This window comes from Acomys minous, assembly GCF_964271855.1.
Source record: "Acomys minous genome assembly, chromosome: 4".
Taxonomy (NCBI): Eukaryota; Metazoa; Chordata; class Mammalia; order Rodentia; family Muridae; genus Acomys; species Acomys minous.
In genome coordinates this window covers 2,362,050-2,376,236 of record NC_140486.1, presented here as the reverse complement: position 1 = coordinate 2,376,236, position 14,187 = coordinate 2,362,050, and positions in this window count along the sequence as shown.

Below are 14,187 nucleotides of genomic sequence, written 5' to 3'. Positions count from 1 at the left end.
GGTTAGGGGATTGTCAGGAAAATAGACTATTTTCTAATTCAGTCTAACATGATTTTAGTTTTCTCTCTCTCCCTTCATCCCAGTTCCTCCCCAATTCCATTCCCCTCTAGATCTACTCCTAAAAGAGAGAGAAACCTGTTTTCGTTACAATCCCAAGGGTAGGATCAGAAAGGTCTTGTGAGAGAACAGGTGATGTTAATCCACTAGAAGACCAATCGCCTCCTGCAGGAGCTTGATTGTTGTCAGCTGAAAAGATCCCATGACCAGCCTCTGGGAGGAGGTATATAAATGAGCCCAGACCTGGAGGCGGGGCTTTTGGAGACTTCCGGTAGTTTTGGCTTTTCATCTCGGCACTTTGAGACACACCTAGAGAGAACCGCTCGAGAGAAGGCTTCAGAGCTCCAGCTCCTGCTGAGGTTCCAGGTTCTGCTTACTCCAGGTTCCAGCAGAAGAAATCCTGATGATTATGGCAGGAGAATCATTCCTCGGAACTGATATCCTTACAGTTTGTTCTTTAATCTTCTGTTCCTATTGTTTTGGTTAGTCGGTTTATAAGTGATGCATGCTCAGTTAATAAGTTGTTAATAAAATATATTGGATAAGAAAACTGAGCCTACACTCTCCATTTCAGTCTCTTGTAAGAAAAAACAAAACAAAAAATGGGGATCTACAAGATGATAAGCAAATGAAAATAAATAAAATATAATAAGATGAAGCAAAATTTTCATACTGAAGTTGGACAATACATCAGTAGAAAGAGTACCAAGAGCAGGTAGACAAAGCAAGACCCACTAACTCTCATACTCAGAAAAGTCCCGTAAATATATTAGTACCACCAGAGGAACTTTTGAGGACCCATGTAGGCCTGTGCTTGCTTTTTCAGTGTCTGGGAGCTCATATGTGCCTTGCTTGGTTGATTTGGAGGACCTTGCTCTCTGGGTGTCTTTCATCCCCTCTGACTATTAGAATCTTTCTGCTTGCTATTCCATCGAACTCCATGAGTTATGAAGGGTGATATTTGATGGAGACCACCAATTTAGACAGCATAAAGTCTGGCTGTGGAGGTCACTGTATCTATTTCCATCTGCTGAAAGAGGAAGCCTCTCTGATGATGCCTTGGTAAGACACTGATCTATGAGTCTAACAGAATATCATTAGTGGTCATTTTAGGTTTGTTTGTTTGTTTGTTCATCTTTTATCCAGTCCTATATCTAGTTCTGTTCTTGGTTACAGAAATAGTCTCAGACATGGGTTCCTTCTCATGGAGTGGGCCTTAAGTCACAGCAGACATTGGTTAGTTACTCTCACAAATACTATGCCACCATTACCCTAGCATATGTTGCAGGCAGGACAGATGGTAGGTCAAAGGTTTTGTGACTTGGTTAGTATATGCATTTCTCCTCAGGGGGCCTGCAGAGTATCTTCCTGCAAGCTCAATATTCATTAAGTTGTGTGAATGTTGTCCTCATCAGTGGGGCCTTAGCTATAAATTTGCAGAGAACAACAATTGTTGTCCTAGCACTGTTGTGGGTTGTTTGTGTGATTACCACTGGACCTCGTTGGCCAACGAGTGGACCTCCATTTAACCGAGAGCTGTCACTGGAAGCTTTGCCTGGCTGGCTACAATGATGGCCAGTTGAGACTCAATTGCCCCATTGCTAGGAATACTCATTGATATCACTTTTATAGATTTCAAGAGGCTTCTACTCTCCTAGATTTCCACAAACACCAACACCCAAATGCCCACCATTTCCCGTCTTCACTCCGCACACTCTCTCCCTCTATCCCATCTCCTCCTCTCCCTGAACCCTCCCACACACTTCGACCCACTAGTAACATTCACTCTATTGCCCCTCAGGGGGATCCACTGCCACTGAATTTCATTTAACGGGTAAGGAGTACTCTATTGTACGAGTGTACGATTGTTTCCATTTTTCTGTTAAGGAACACCTAGGCTTTTCCCAGTTTCTGCATATTACGAATAAATGTGAAATGGACATGGTGGGTCAAGCGGCCTTGTGGTAGAGTGGAGCGTGCTCTGGGTAGATACACAGAAGTAGCAGAGCTGCGCCTGTAGGTAGATTGATTCCCAGGATTCTGACGAACATCCACATTGATTTTCATAGTGCCTGGACAAGTTCGCACTCCCAGAAGCAATGCGGGACTGTTCCGCGTGCCCAACATCCTTGAGAGCATGAGCTGACACTTGTGTTGTTGATCTCACTGATTCTGAGAGGAGTAAGATAGAATTTGAAAGACGTTTCTATTAGCATTTTCCTGATGGCTAAGAATGTTGGACATTCCTTTAATAAACTCGCCCATCTGATGTTTCTGAATTGAGCATCATCTGTTTAGATCTATACCCTATTTTTAATTGGACTATTGTTCATGTGTAGTTTCTTGACTTCTTCATATATTTTGGATAACAGTACCATTCTGGAGACTGCCTCTTTTTCCAACATATTGTGTATTTTGCCTTACAGGACCTTTTCAGTTTCATGAGGTCTCTTTTATCAACTGTTAATCTTAATGCCTGCAATATAGGAGTTCTATTCAGAAAATCTTCTCCTTTCCAACTCATTCAATTCTATTCTCCACTTTCTTTTCTATCAGTTTCAGTGTACCTGGTTTTATGTTAAGGTATTTGTTCCATTTGGACCTGAGTTTTACATAGGGTGACAAATACAGATCTATTTGCCTTCTTCTACATTTAGACATCCAATTTAACCAGCATCCCTTGTTGAAGACGCTGTCTTTTTTTTTTTTTCAGTGTGTATTTCTGGCTTTAAAAAAAATCAGTATCCACATACACAGTGTTTGTGTTTATGCCTCAGTTTTCAGTTTGATTCCATTAATCAATGTATCTATTTTTATGCTAATGCAATACTTTTTTTATTACTATAGCTCTGTAGTACAACTTGAAATCAGGGAAGGTGATACCTCCGGAAGTTATTTTACTGTATAGGATTGTTTTATCTATGATAGGTTTGTGTTGGTTTTTTTTTTTTTCATATCAAGTGAGTATTTTTCTTTCAAGGACTGTTAAGAATTGTGTTGGAATTTTAATGATGCTTGTATTGAATCTGTAGATTGCTTTTGGTAGGATGGACATTTTTACTCCATTAAGGATACAAATCCATAAGCAGGAACATCTTCTGTTACCTTCTTCATTATTTTCCTTCAAAGACTTGAAGTTTAATCATACATGCCTTTCACTTGCTTCATTAGAGTTACTACAAGATATATTATATTGAGATACTGTGAAAAGTGTTTCTGTTTTTTCAAAGTCCATGTGTCATTTGTATATAATGAGGGCTACTGACTTAAACAAAATTTCTTAGTTAACCTTATATCCAGCCATGCACTGAAAGCATTTTTTAGCTGTAGGAGTTACTTCATGGAATCCGTAGGGTCATTTTTGCATACTATTATATCATCTGCAAATAATTATACTTTGACTTCTTTCTTTCCAATTCATATCACCTTGGTCTCATTAAATTGTCTTATTACTCTATCTAAAACCTTCAAGTACTATATTTAATAGGTATGGAGAGAGTGGACAACCTTATATTGGTTCTGATTTTAGTGGAATTGCTTTGTGTTTCTCTCCATTTAATTTGATGTTGGCTATAGGCTTGCTGTAAATTGCCTTTATTGTATTTAGGTATGTGCCTTGAATCCCTAATCTCTACAGGACTTTTTACTATGAAATGGTGTTGGATTTTTATTCAAAGCCCCTTTCTCTATCTAGTGAGTTGATCATTTTATCCAGTTTGTTTTTATGGTGGATTACACTTACAGATTTTCAAGTACTGATTCATTCTTGTATCTCTATGATTCATCATGGTGGATGACTCTTTCGATGTGCTTTGGGGTTCAGTTTGCTACTAGTCTATTGAGCATTTTTACACCTATGTTCATAAAGAGAAATGCTTTGTAATTGTCTTTCTTTGTTGAGAGGTGTGTGTGTGTGTGTGTGTGTGTGTGTGTGTGTGTGTGTGTGTTTTGGGTAACAGGGTAACTGTGGCCTCTTAAAATAAATTGGGAAATGTTTACTTCTGATTTTATTTAGTGGAATAATTTGAGAAGAAATGGAGTTAATTCTTCTGAAACTCTCTTAGAATTCTGTGCTAAAACCATATGGTCCTGGACTTTTTTGTGTTGGTTTGGTTAGGAGATGTTGATGACTACCTCTATTTCCTTAGGAGTTATATGTCTACTGAAGTATTTTACCTGCTCTTGACTTAGCCTTAGAAAGTGGTATCTATTGAGAAAAATTATCCATTTCATTTATAATTCCTATTTTATAAAGTATATATTTTTAACTTATGATCTGAGGATTCTTTGGATTACCTTATTGCCTGTTGCTATGTCCCTTTTATGTTTTTTGAAGGTTAGATGATGCAAAAGCTTAAATGGTGGTAATAAAGGTACTGGAGGTAATAAAGAATTTTGGACTCACCAAGACAGAGTACATAGTTGAGCACTTTCTCCAAGGTTGCAAAACACATATGGACTCCACATTGTGAATATAAATTCTTCCCTGATAGTTCTCACAATTATGTATATTGTGTATAGTTAACTGATGTTAAATACAAAGCCATTTCTTGGAGTAAAAGGGAGAGATGTTGGGGTGACGTTCTTTCTCATTGTATGGCACATCACCAGTTTTTGTTGTTGTTGTTGTTGTTGTTTTGTTTTGTTTTGTTTTTGTAGGTAAATGCTTAATCTTCCTTGCTATCCCAAAAGATGATTCTCATAGATTACAATATTAAAAAGCAAGCTGCCAGTGGTGAAGGTCAAGCAGCCCCAATGTGAAAGGGCCACCCTAAGAGAGGGAGAGACAGAGAGGTCACTGTCTGGCTGCTGATTGGTTCAGACTGGAATGTATCTTCTGTATAATAAAGAGCTGAGGGCTAGAGCTGGGGTAGTAAGTATTGGGGATGGGACTTCCAGGCAGGCAGACACACAGGAGATGGAGCAGACAGAGGGAGAAATGGAAAGAGACCGGAAGGGAGACAGATGGAGCTGGAAGCAGGCAGTGAGAACCACATGAAGAAATTAGATGACCTGGTAGAAAATTCAGGGTAAGTTTATCCAGCTAGTTAAGACGCTGCCCAGCAAAAGGCCCACAGCTTTAAACTATTTAGAGGCCTAAGTGTCTTAATTAAATCTCAAGTGGGATCTGTGAAAGCCCCACAATAGTTTCTGAATTTTGAAAATTATATTCTCTGACTTTAAGTTAGTCTGGATAAGGGTTTATGTACCTTGGTTTTGTCAAAGAACTAATTCTATGTTTCATTGATTCTTTGCATTTTTCTTTTTATTTATAGTTTCTTGATTTTAGCCCTCAGTTTTATTATTCCCTGTCATGTCCTGCTGGTTTAAGATCTCTCCAATGTCTTAATGAAGGCACTTAATACTATGAATATTGCTCTTAGAACTCCTTTTATGTGTCCCATGGCTTCTGGTATGATATACATTCATTTTCATTGAATTTTTAAAAAGCCTGAAATTTATTTCTTTATCTGTTTGACCCAGTAGTCATTTGGTAGATGGTGTTCAATTTCTATGAGTTTGTAGGCTGCATGGAGTTATTTTGATTTTCATATATCTGTTGAGTCTTGCTTTGCAACTGAGCATATTGTCAGTCATTTTTGGAGAAAGTTTCCTGATGTGCTGAGAGGAAGGTATATTCTTTTTGTGTTTGGGTGAATTGCTCTGTAAATAATTTTTAGATCCATTTGTTTTATAGTGTCTGTTGGCTTCAGCATTTCTGTTCAGTTTCAGTCTGGGTGGCCTGTCTATTGGTGAGAATAGAGTACTGAAGTCTCATGCTATCTGTGTCTGAGAGTCAATATGTGATTTAAGTTGTAAGAATGGATGGTGGTAGTGGGAGGGAGACAGAGAGGGGGAGGAGAGAAGAGATGGTCCATGGGCTGCCTACCTGGTTTTCTGGCAAGCATGGCCTATGGTTGAGCAGGAGGTAGCGTCTTGAGTAAGGAAGGGGCTGGAATAAAGTGATAAGTTGATGGGGAGGGGCGGTATTGTCATTTGAAAGGATCAGTAGGGGAAAACTTTTTTATTTGTAGAAAGGTTCCAAGTGTTAGAACTTCAACCATTTTGTGTTTTCATTTAGTCTTTTGCACTCCACTCTATACATTCTACAATTGTTTGAAATGGTTTCAGTGTTATTCAATAATTATTAGTTAATTTGGATTTTATGTTATTTTGTCCTTTCATCATGCACCCGTTTGTTTCCTCTATTCCAGGCTACAGAGGAAGAAGATATAGGCAGTTCAGATGAGACTTGATAGGCTGAGGTCAGATATTAGGGGAGGAGGGCTCCCCCTTTCTGAGAGCTAGGGGAGGGGGAAGGGGGATTGCCTACGGGAGGGGGGAGGGGGATTGAAGGAGGGAGGGTGTGGCAGGGAGCAGACTAAGGAGAGGGCTACAATCAAGATGTAAAGTGAATAAATTTAGAGGGTGGGGAGAATGTAATATCTGCACCTTACCCATAGGTTTCTAGTCTGGTTTCAGCTCTGTATCGCACATTCTTCCCGCCCAGAATGAGAATCTTAGTCATATTTTAGTGCTCATGTAGGTGTGTGTGTGTGTTTAAGATCATGATTGACATTCACACTTACATTTTGCCTGATTTAGTTGACTAACCTTTTCTGCCAGTTGTAGTATCCACTCAGATAATTTAGTATTGATTTAGAATATAATGTAGAAATCACAAATAAAGACTGGCTTTGTTTTGTCTGTTAAGAATTACAAAACGTTTAGTTTTTAATGAGCTCTGACATAACAATGTTCTATTTTAGAGATAAAAAATGTGTTTTTAAATGAAGTTTCTGTTGAAGTACTTATAAATGATCATCTATAAATACCTATAAATACATTTTAAGCAGAAAAAGTTAAAAAAGACCTTTCTTTTCATCACTCACTTGTCACTGATTCCTTTTCCATCAACTAAATAATTTCTCTCAAGGTATTATTTCAGTACCTTCCAGTGCCTTTAGAAGAATTATACACAATGGAGTAGTCTTCGATCATAAAGGCAAATGAAATCATAACATTTACTGGAGATTATTGCAATCTGAGGTTATATTAAGTGAAATAATAAGCCCTCTCACTAGTTTTCTTTCACTTGTTGATCTTACATTTTACGTAGCAATATAAAACAACACACAGATACATGTGTGTGGCAGAAAAGAAAAGTCAATTAAATTAAGCTACCGTGCAGCTAGAAAATCAACCAGGACAGTTCCAATAGGACTTATTTTGTAAGAAAACAAAACAACAAGAGCTACACCAAGTGTGCTGGGGACATGGCTCAGTTTTGCAACATTTGCCTATCATCTGCACGGCCAGTGGTTCTATTGTCAGCACTGCAGGCAAAAAGTAAGTGGAACTGCATATCAGGTGATCCGCGCAGAGGTTGTTGACAGTCGATAATGTCGTTGGTGAGAAAGAGCACTTGGCTACAATTTCATTTTCCATTGTCCAAAGTACAATAGTCATACACTCATGTCTATAAAACACTTACAGATGACTCTCTGTTTAGGCAATTTATCTACTTGTCTATTATTGCTGCATTTCCTATTAAGTGAGATTCCTAGCGAGTCACCAATTATTCTCATGTAAATCAGCCATTATAAACTGCAAGCAATAACTCACAATGTGGCAAATTTGCAGTGTTATTTCAGCAACACCAAAACAGTCTACTAATCATTTCCATTAAATGTAGTTTTATATAAGAAATGCTTTTCATAAGCCAAGTATACCAGAAATGCCTATAGCTTCCCACAATTTTAAAATCACTTTCCTTTTGATATTTTATATGATGCCACCAAACTTATTTTATCCATACTTTCATTAAATTCTCAATAAAATATTCCTTCTCAGTCATATTTTGGAGAGAGAGAGAGAGAGAGAGAGAGAGAGAGAGAGAGAGAGAGAGAGAGAGAGGGAGGGAGGGAGGAAGAATCTATGTGTGTATGTGTGTGTGTGTATACACACATCTTTTTTTTCCTCCTTTATTAATTTATTCTTGTTACATCTCAATGGTTATCCCATCCCTTGTTTCCTCCCATTCTTCCCTCCCTCCCAATTTCCCCTTATTCCCCTCCCCTATGACTGTTCCTGAGGGGGATTACCTCCCCCTCTATATGATCATAGGGTATCAAGTCTCTTCTTGGTAACCTGCTGTCCTTCCTCTGATTGCCACCAGGTCTCCCCGTCCAGGGGACATGGTCAAAGGTGAGGCACCAGAGTATGTGAGAAAGTAATATCCCACTCTCCACTCTACTGTGGAGAGTGTTCTGTCCATTGGCTAGATCTGGGTAGGGGCTTAAGGTTTACCGCCTGTATTGTCCTTGGCTGGTGCCTTAGTTTGAGCGGGACCCCTGGGCCCAAATCTGCCTATCATAATGTTCTACTTGTAGGCTTCTAGGACCCTCTGGGTCCTTCTACTTTGCCTTTCTCCCATGATTCTCTCATCTAGAGTCCCACTAGAATGTCCTCTCCTCTGTCACAGTTTCCTGGTAAGTGAAGGCTTTCGTGGGACATGCCCATTGGGCTAATATGCAGATATAAGTGAGTATATACCATTTGAGTCTTTCTGCTTCTGGGTTAACTCACTCATTATGATCATTTCTAGCTCAATCCATTTATCCACAAATTTCGGGAATTCCTTGTTTTTAATAGCTGAATAGTATTCCATAGTGTATATGTACCACAGTTTCTTTATCCATTCTTCTATTGAGGGACACTTAGGCTGTTTCCATGTTCTGGCTATTATGAATAAGGCTGCTATGAACATGGTTGAGCAAATTTTCTTGCTGTGTGCTGGAGCATCTTCTGTGTATATTCCAAGGAGTGGAATAGCTGGGTCTTGAGGAAGCCCTATTCCCATTTTTCTGAGATAGCACCAGATAGATTTCCAAAGTGGTTGTACTAGTTTGCAATCCCACCAGCAATGAAGGAGTGTTCCTCTCTCCCCACATCCTTGCCAGCATGTGGTGTCACTTGAATTTTTGATCTTAGCCATCCTGATGGGTGTAAGATGGAATCTCAGTGTTGTTTTGATTTGCATTTCCCTGGTGATTCAGGAGGTTGAGCATTTCTTTAAGTGTTCCTCAGCCATTTGATATTCCTCTGTTGAGAATTCTCTGTTTAGTTCCATGCCCCATTTCTCGATTGGGTTATTTGGTTTGGTGGTATTTAATTTCTTGAGTTCTTTATATATTTTGGATATTAGACCTTTGTCAGATGTGGGGTTGGTGAAGATCTTTTCCCAGTCTGTAGACTGTCGCTTTGTTCTCTTTACCATGTCACCTGCCTTACAGAAGCTTCTCAGCCTCATGAGGTCCCATTTATTAATTGTTGACATTAATGCCTGGGCTGTTGGTGTTCTGTTCAGGAAGTTGTCTCCTGTGCCAATATGTTCCAGGCTCTTTCCCATTTTTTCTTCTAAGTGATTTAGTGTCTCTGGTTTTATGTTGAGGTCTTTAATCCACTTGGATTTGAGTTTTGTACAAGGTGACAAATATGGGTCCAGTTGCATTTTTTTACACATAGACATCCAGTTAGACCAGCACCATTTGTTGAAGATGCTATCCCTTTTCCATCGAATGGAATTGGCTTCTTTGTCAAAAATCAAATGACCATATATGTGTGGATTCATATCTGGGTCTTTGATTCGATTCCCCTGATCAACCAGCCTGTTGCTGTGCCAGTACCATGCTGTTTTAATTACTATTGCTTTATAGTACAGTTTGAGATCAGGTATGGAGACTCCTCCAGAGCACCTTTTATTGTACAAGATTGTTTTAGCTATTCTGGGTTTTTTGTTTTTCCATATGAAGTTCAGAATTGAACTTTCAATGTCTTTAAAAAATTGTGTAGGTATTTTGATAGGGATTGCATTGAATCTGTAGATTGCTTTTGGTAGGATGGCCATTTTTATTATGTTAATTCTCCCTATCCATGAGCAAGGTAGATCCTTCCATCTTCTCATGTCGTCTTCAATCTCTTTCTTTAGGGTTTTGAAATTTTTTTCAAACAGGTCCTTCACTTGCTTAGTAAGAGTAACTCCTAAGTACTTTATATTGCTTGTGGCTAATGTGAAGGGTGTAGTTTTCCTAATTTCTTCCTCTGCAAGCTTATCATTTGTGTATAGGAAGGCTACAGATTTTTTTGAGTTAATTTTGTATCCAGCCAATTTGCTGAAGGTGTTTATCAGCTGTAGGAGTTCTCTGGTGGAATTTTGAGGGTCACTTATGTAGACTATCATATCATCTGCAAATAGGGATAATTTGACTTCCTCCTTTCCCATTTGAATACCCTTGATCTCCTTATGTTGTCTTATTGCTCTGGCTAGAACTTCGAGTACTATATTGAAGAGATATGGAGAGAGTGGGCAGCCTTGCCTTGTTCCTGATTTTAGAGGAATTTCCTTGAGTATCTCACCATTTACTCTGATTTTGGCTATTGGCTTTCTATATATAGCCTTTATTATGTTGAGGAAAGTGCCTTGTATTCCCGATCTCTCTAAAACTTTAAACATGAATGGGTGTTGGATTTTATCAAATGCTTTCTCTGCATCCAAAGAGATGATCATGTGGTTTTTTATTTTCATTTTGTTTATATGGTGGATTACATTGATGGATTTCCGTATATTAAAACATCCCTGCATGCCTGGAATGAAGCCTACTTGGTCATGATGAATGATATCTCTGATGTGCTCTTGTATTCGTTTTGCAAGTATTTTATTTAGTATTTTTGCATCGATGTTCATCAGAGAAATTGGTCTGAAATTCTCTTTCTTTGTTGAGTCTTTGTGAGGTTTAGGTATCAATGAGACTATGGTCTCATAGAATGAGTTTGGTAATGTTCCATCCCTTTCTATCTTTTGGAGTAGCTTGAAGAGTATCGGTATTAGCTCGCCCTTGAAGGTCTGGTAGAATTCTGCCCTGAAGCCATCTGGCCCTGGGCTATTTTTGGTTGGGAGACTATCAATGATTACTTCAATTTCTGTAGGGGAAATGGGACTATTTAGCTTGTTTATCTGTTCTTCACTCAACTTTGGCAAGTGAAATTGATCAAGAAAATCGTCCATTTCCCTTAGATTTTCAAATTTTGTGGCATATATGCCTTCAAAGTAGGATCTTATGATTCTTTGTATTTCTTCAGTGTCTGTTGTTATGTCTCCCTTTTCATTTCTGATTTTGTTGATTTCAATACTGTCTCTCTGCCTTTTAGTTAGTTTGGCTAATGGTCTGTCTATCTTTTTGATTTTCTCAAAGAACCAGCTCTTGGTTTTGTTGATTCTTTGGACTGTTTTCTTAGTTTCTAATTTGTTAATTTCACCCCTGAGTTTGATTATTTCCAGACATCTACTCCTTTTGGGTGTTTCTGCTTCTTTTTTTTCCAGGGCTTCCAGTTGTGTCGTTTAGGTGTTTATGTGCGATGCTTCCAATTTCTTTTTAAAGGCACTTAGTGCTATGAATTTTCCTCTTAGCACTGCTTTCAATGTATCCCACAAATTTGGGTATGTTGTTCCTTCATTTTCATTGAATTTCAGAAACTCCTTGATTTCTTTCTTTATTTCTTCTCTGACCCAGGTGTCACTTAGCAGAGAGTTGTTTAGTTTCCACATACGTGTAGGCTTTTTGTTATTTCTGTTGTTGTTGAATTGCAGCCTAAGCCCATGATGATCTGATAGGATACAAGGTATTATTTCAATCCTCTTGTATCTGTTGAGGCTTTCTTTGTGAACTACGATGTGATCAATTTTGGAGAAGGTTCCATGGGGTGCAGAGAAGAAGGTATATTCTTTCTTGTTTGGGTGAAAGGTTCTATAGATATCTGTTAGATCCATTTGACTCATGGCATTGGTTAATGATGTTATTTCTCGGCTTAGTTTCTGTTTCGATGACTTGTCCTTCAGTGAGAGTGGGGTGTTGAAGTCTCCCACTATTATTGTGTGGGGATCGATGTGTGGTTTAAGCCTTTTTAGCAGATCTTTTACAAATGTGGGTGCCCTTGTATTGGGAGCATAGATGTTCAGAATTGTGATGTCATCTTGGTTGACTTTACCTTTGATGAGTAAGAAGTGTCCATCCTCATCCCTTTTGATTAATCTTGGTTGAAAATCTATTTTGTTCGATATTAAAATGGCTATGCCTGCTTGCTTCTTGTGTCCATTTGCTTGGAATATTTTTTTCCAACCTTTTATCCTGAGGTAATGCCTATCATTATGGGTGAGATGTGTTTCTTGAATGCAGAAGAATGTTGGATCCTGTTTATGCACCCATTCAGTTAGTCTGTGTCTTTTTATTGGAGAATTGAGACCATTGATGTTGAGAGATATTAACGACCAGTTACTATTAAGAGTCTTAATTTTGATGTTGGTTCCAGTTGAGCGTTTGTGTAGTTGTGTTTTTGCCATGGTATAGTTATCTATTTCCTGAGTAGTTTTGATTGTAGCTTGACCCTTTGGGATGGAGTTTTCCTTCTAGTACCTTCTGTAGAGCTGGATTTGTGGATAGGTACTGTTTGAATTTGGTTTTGTCATGGAATATTTTGTTTTCTCCATCAATGTTTATTGATAGTTTTGCTGGGTAACGTAGTCTGGCCTGGAATCTGTAGTCTCTTAGGGTTTGCAGGATCTCTGTCCAGGCCCTTCTGGCTTTGATGATCTCTGCTGAGAAGTCGGGTGTAATTCTGATAGGTTTGCCATTAAATGTTATTTGGCCCTTTTCCCTTGCAGCTTTTAATATTTTTTCTTTGTTCTGTATGTTTTGTGTTTTGATTATTATGTGACGGGCAGTTTTTCTTTTCTGGTCAATTCTATTTGGTGTTCTGTATGCCTCTTGTATGTTTATAGGCATCTCTTTCTTTAGATTGGGGAAATTTTCTTCTATGATTTTGCTGAGAAGAGTTTCTGGGCCTTGGAGTCTGATATCTTCTCTTTCTTCAATGCCTATTATCCTCAGATTTCTTCTTTTCATGGTGTCCTTAATTTCTTGGATGTTTTGTGTCAGGAGTTTTCCAGATTTGGCATTTTCTTTATTGGTTGCTTCAAGATCTGTTATTGTATCTTCTAGACTTGAGATTCGTTCTTCCATCTCTTGGATTCTGTTAGAAAAGCTCAGCACTGTGTCATTCGCCTTCTTCTCTGAGGCCTCACGTTCTCGTTTTTCTTCTGTCTGTGCACACATCTTTTCTATTCTGTCCTTTATGATGCAATTATTTTCTCTGTCATAATAAATGCATGTGGTGAAATGTTACAAAAACAATATATTATTAGGTAATAACACATTTAAAATTTTTATTTTATGTATTATGGAAATTCCTGCGTGTTATCTAAAAAGCATAGAAAAATTATAAGGACAAGTTAAAATAAAAATCCTAATGTGATAAGTCTTTCAATTAAAAAAATAAATTTCCCCAGTGGAATTAAAAAGCCAAGCACAGCTGTGGTAATGTTCTTTTCAGCTCCCTGCCAACAAGGAAATACAAAAGGGGCAAAAATCATGGTAGCTGCTGAGCAGGAAGCCACACACCTCTATTTGCAGCAATGGTAACTAGATGCCACTTATTTTACACCATTTACTATGTGACAGATACTATTCAAAGCAGGTTCCTTCCATTTCACAAGTAAAATATTATGTAGCATCAACAGGCAGATGGGAATCTTAGACATAGGGATGTTATTTCTCCAAAATGACTAGTAAATTTATGTAGGAGAGTAGACACACAGATCCACCTTGAACCCAACTTACTATCTGTATTCCAAGCCAACCCGGAGCTAGTAACTTACGTTACACGTCACTCTTTACATTTTTTTTTCCTGTTTTGAGTTAGTTAAACATTTTCAAGACTTCATTTAGTTTTTAGTCATTTATTCTTTTAAGCACATATGCATATGTCTTAAGTAGATGTCAATGATTTCCAGAATACATGCAAATGCACATAACAGAAGAATATATATGCTTCACTATTCCCCACATTTTATCACTTAAATAATTTCCATTTAGTCGTCACAATCCCTTCTTTGTAAAACAGTGGTACTTAGCATGCTTTTCTCTTACATTATCAAGCCCAAAAGCAAATGCTGCAGTACCTTCCTTCATCTATCAGAAACGTAAGAGAAGAAAATATGTATTAGGCATGGGA